Below are 5118 nucleotides of genomic sequence, written 5' to 3'. Positions count from 1 at the left end.
TAAATAAACAAATAAATAAATACCCCCCCACCAGCGTTACATTGTTGTTATGGCGACGTATTTCTGGTATAATGCACTTCTTTCTTGCGCATGGACCTTTCCCTGGCATGTGCTTCCGTTACTATGGTGACGGTTGGGCCTTCCTTTTGCCCCTCCTTTCAATGGTAGAGCACCTTCTGGTGTCTTGAGCGTCTGTGTGTGGCGACAGTAGATGGCTGCGGGCACCGGGAAATAATAGTAGTGACAGAAACTTGCAAGCAGCTCATCCATCTATGGAGCCAAGTCCGTGTTGTGCGGTAAGGGCGGCTCGATCAGGCTTGAGATGTCTTGCGGAAAGTAATTTGGTCCAATTTGGGAAATGTGTGGCCGTGTCTATGGAATGCTAGGAGATCACAGATTCAGAGATCAGATTCCGAATGGGATGTGGAGGGGGGAGGGAGGGAGAGAGAGAGAAATTCAGAACAGGCACATTTAACTAATTTACACTTTCGGAGGTGGACACACAAACTGAAACACGGCAATCGTCTGGGATTGGTGCTTCTCTGAATTTTTCAAGGCAGTTCTCTGGCCAAGTAATGTGGGCAGGAATGCATAGAAAGCGTGCACAGAAAGGCCCATAACATACAAAAATGTGTTGCATTATGGGAAATTGCTCTGAGGAAGTCTGCACATTAGGTAAATTGGATACAGAAATGTGTATCTATGGAGAATTTTTCAGTAAAATGCCGATGAATTTTTGTGACTGTTTTTTCTTTTGAATGGAACATGTGAACTGATTTGGAAATATGTAGAGCTGAAGACTCCTGAGAGTCCCATGGACTGCAAGAAGATCAAACCTCTCCATTCTGAAGGAAATCAGCCCTGAGTGCTCCCTGGAAGGACAGATCCTGAAGCTGAGGCTCCAATACTTCGGCCACCTCATGAGAAGAGAAGACTCCCTGGAAAAGACCCTGATGTTGGGAAAGATGGAGGGCACAAGGAGAAGGGGATGACAGAGGACAAGATGGTTGGATAGTGTTCTCGAAGCTACCAGCATGAGTTTGACCAAACTGTGGGAGGCAGTGGAAGACAGGAGTGCCTGGCGTGCTCTGGTCCATGGGGTTGCGAAGAGTCGGACACGACTAAACAACGACAACAAGAGCTGAAGAATGGAAAATGAGAAACTGAAATTAACAGATGGCCCACCCACCCAGTTCCTTGCTCCATACAGTGTGAAGAGCAGGCCTGGCTCTCAACATAGCACAGGAACCAACTCCTAGAGGCTGAGGTCTTTTGGCACCCGCCAATAAAATATTTGAGGGGGCTGGGCCCCCAAAGATGATGGGCATTGCCATTCAAATGGTGTGCGTGCACTGCATCATGTGATTGATTATGTGGCGTGGGGCTTACTTGGGCCCCTCCAATATTTTATTCAAGTTGGCACCCCGGCACCATAGGTTTTTGTGGGACTGATGTAGCCACGTGAACAGGCATTAAGTCACTGTCTCAGTGACTTAATGCCTGTCTCATTAATGCCTGTCTCATTAATGCCTGTCTCATTAAGTCACTGTCTCAGAAGCAGTACATGTGAAAAGGATCTAGGAGTCTTGGTTGACCACAAACTTGACATGAGCCAACAGTGTGACGCGGCAGCTAAAAAAGCCAATGCAATTCTGGGCTGCATCAATAGGAGTATAGCATCTAGATCAAGGGAAGTAATAGTGCCACTGTATTCTGCTCTGGTCAGACCTCACCTGGAGTACTGTGTCCAGTTCTGGGCACCACAGTTCAAGAAGGACACTGACAAACTGGAACGTGTCCAGAGGAGGGCAACCAAAATGGTCAAAGGCCTGGAAACGATGCCTTATGAGGAACGGCTAAGGGAGCTGGGCATGTTTAGCCTGGAGAAGAGGAGGTTAAGGGGTGATATGATAGCCATGTTCAAATATATAAAAGGATGTCACATAGAGGAGGGAGAAAGGTTGTTTTCTGCTGCTCCAGAGAAGCAGACACGGAGCAATGGATCCAAACTACAAGAAAGAAGATTCCACCTAAACATTAGGAAGAACTTCCTGACAGTAAGAGCTGTTCGACAGTGGAATTTGCTGCCAAGGAGTGTGGTGGAGTCTCCTACTTTGGAGGTCTTTAAGCAGAGGCTTGACAACCATATGTCAGGAGTGCTCTGATGGTGTTTCCTGCTTGGCAGGGGGTTGGACTCGATGGCCCTTGTGGTCTCTTCCAACTCTATGATTCTATGATTCTATTCTATGATTCTATGATTCTTCCGAGTTAAAACTGAGGCACACTTCATTTGTTTACCCCCAAAAACTGACTTCTTGAGTGTCTAAGAGGAAGAACTTACTAGCCCCAGAGGGGTAACTTACTCTCTTACATACACTGGGGTGTGTGAGGAGTGAGGCACCGTGTCAGTACAGCAATGTGGCTAATGGGAGGTCAGGTGTGCAGTGACACCTCTTCTCATTGGCTGGTTCTTCATCCTGCTTGGTTGTAGTGGCAGTGGCCTTAGGTGGAAAGGGGAAGGTCTAAAACAGTTTTTCTCAAACTTGGGTCTCCAGCTGTTTTGGATTACAACTCCCACCATCTCTGACTACTGATCCTTCTAGCTAGTATGACCTGGGCAAGAGACCCAAGGGCCAGACAGAGAGTGTTAAGTTGTGGGTGAACATATCAGACGACATAGTGATTCTTTAAACAGCTCTTGTTTATTCACAGGCCAGAACAGAACTGAACTGAAGGGTTCAGCCAGCCTGCTTATATAGAGCTCCACTAGAACGCAACAGTAACCATTTTCTGTAACTATCCAATCACTGAACGTCACTTTCGATCCCTTATTTGCATATGCGGACCTGAACTATCTACAGTATCCCCCTGCTGGCCCAGGGTGAGAACTTCAGCACATAACAGAGAGGACATTTGGCCCCTTGAGGGTTTGCTATTTCTGACCTAGGGCATAAACCCTGGCAAGGCAAACTAGTTTTGGGGACCAAATACATACAGCAAAATTAAATCTCAGAGTGCTTGGGGAAACATTAACGGAACGAGTCACCACTGTGAACATAAATTTCACAAGCTTCTTCAGCCGCATCTCACACTGCAAAACAGATTGCCCCTTACCTTGCAACTTTGCTATTATTAAAAACGACGCAGTTACTCTCGAAATCAACAGACGGAGTTCTTGATACTCTCTTGTTGAACCATTGCGTTCAAAATATATAGATGCTTTCTTTGATGGCATCTTTCTCTCAAATCTCAAAAACCAATTTGCAGCCTCCCCACTCCCCCCTCAAGCTGTCACCCTGTTCGGTGGCACATGGGACGGCGTGTTGCAGAAAGATGACCACCCCCAACCTGGGGCTCCCCAAAAGGAACAGCAATAAAACACTTTTTAAGAAATGCACTTCACAGCTTATTCTTTGTGAGAATTGCTTCTTTCGCCACAAACCCCCACGCTGCTAGGTGAAGCGGAGCAGGGGCAGTTTCCCTGGAAAGCTTTCCTTTGTTGGAATGAAGGAGGGTCTTCAGTAACAGAGAGAAAGTCCGGCTTGTTACATGAACTCCGGCGAAAGTGAAAATAGAGTTCTAATAAGGATGGCTGGCCTGTGACTTCTTTCAGATCGGAACAACGAAGGCACCCTCCTCTTGTTGAACATCATCTCGCCGTAAGCATCTGGTGATGTGTTACACACGCCATCTTCTTTTAACACACCTGGTGAAACCCTAGTGGGTTTCCCCCCCTTCCTTTCTTTCCTGGTGCCAAACGGCAGCGCATCACATGATTACACAGCAGCGGAGTTCAACGGGGCCAGTTTTGTGTAGAGATGATATAGGATGCTGTGGCTGATGTTTCTTTCCTTCCTTGTTCCAGTTGGTTTAAGCCAATTGCTACTCAGCTTACTCTTCGTTTGCGATTTCCCCTTTCTTCCATTTCTTATGCATTCTCTTCTTAAATCTCAGCTCATCTGTCAGCTCCTTATGCAATGCTCCCTCAGGTACCCTGCCCACTGCTGGGGTTGTGTCGCTGCGGCAGGTTCTGATGAGATCTCGTGAGATCTCATGGAACTCTCGTGAGATTTTGCCAGAAGCTGCTGCATAACCCCAGTAAGCGAGGCTTTGGCGGGGGGTGGCAAGGGGGTGGCAGGAGATGCTACAATTAAAACAAAACAAAACATGATTTCACCTTGGCTGATCAGATCCGGCCAACCGATTTTGAGTTGATGCCTTGTGGTTGGATGGACTCGTGCTCCTCCGAGACCGTGGGCTGACCTTTATTTTATTTTATTTTTTCAGGTGGAAAGGGTTGCCCGGGAAAATATTCAATAGTATGCATGGCCTCATTAGGGCACAGGCAGTCCCTCATGAGACAATTTGTAAAGAGAATTTGTTTACTGCATTCCCCGCTTTCATTACAGATTCCGTCTTTGGCAATCTCAGACGTCAGGCTTATCACCACTTCGTTTCCTGGAGGTAATGAACGAAAATTCAAAGAAGATCCTGATACAATCGGAAGAGGTTAACACTTTGCATATTGCACGGCTTTCAACTATATCTTCCTCTTCAAGCCTTGCGTGGGGAAATTAAATGCCTTGTGTAGATGTCTATAGGGTTAAGGCTATAATGATGCAACACAACACAGCTAGTTATTACAATTATGTGATGTCACAAAAATCCTGGGATGCAAAGGGATCCAGTTAACCTATAAATGTCAGTGTTGGGATACGAGACTCTGGTGAAGGCTTAAGGAAAATTTCTAGAGGCGGAGAGGAGGGCAGGAAGCCTCAAAGTAACAGATGGGCCGAAGGGCGTCACACACCTACATGATGTATGGGAAAAGTGCAAAGCTTATATCTTTGAAGACAGCACAGTCTGATGGTGGGCGAGCTCATCTTGTGTATAGTTTGGCACCCATGGAAGATAGGCATCTCCTCTTACACTCAGCATCAGTGGGTGATGTGTGTGTGTGTTTCTGGAGGAAGGGAGGCTGAGGGCAACTAGGTAGGCAGAGAGGCGGGAGTCATTTTGCCAGCATCAGTCAGCCTGCCCCTTGGGTACCCAAGCTCAGAGTAATTGAATTGAATGAGGTCCCCAAGAAGACCAAAGGAACATAAAACCATGGCTGCA

At 46.8% G+C, this 5118-nt stretch overlaps 1 long non-coding RNA gene across 1 annotated transcript; it reads left to right on the top strand.

Annotated features, from left to right (window-relative positions):
• Nucleotides 1-258: 258 nt before the first annotated feature.
• LOC310708518 lies at nt 259-4596 on the top strand. Its single transcript, XR_014527079.1, has 2 exons — nt 259-336; nt 4410-4596. It is a non-coding gene; the product is annotated as an uncharacterized lncRNA (long non-coding RNA).
• The last annotated feature ends 522 nt before the right edge of the window (nt 4597-5118 follow it).

The sequence above is a fragment of the Podarcis liolepis genome, assembly GCF_965112155.1.
Source record: "Podarcis liolepis genome assembly, chromosome: 6".
Lineage (NCBI taxonomy): Eukaryota > Metazoa > Chordata > Lepidosauria > Squamata > Lacertidae > Podarcis > Podarcis liolepis.
This window is presented reverse-complemented; position numbering and strand designations above follow the sequence as displayed.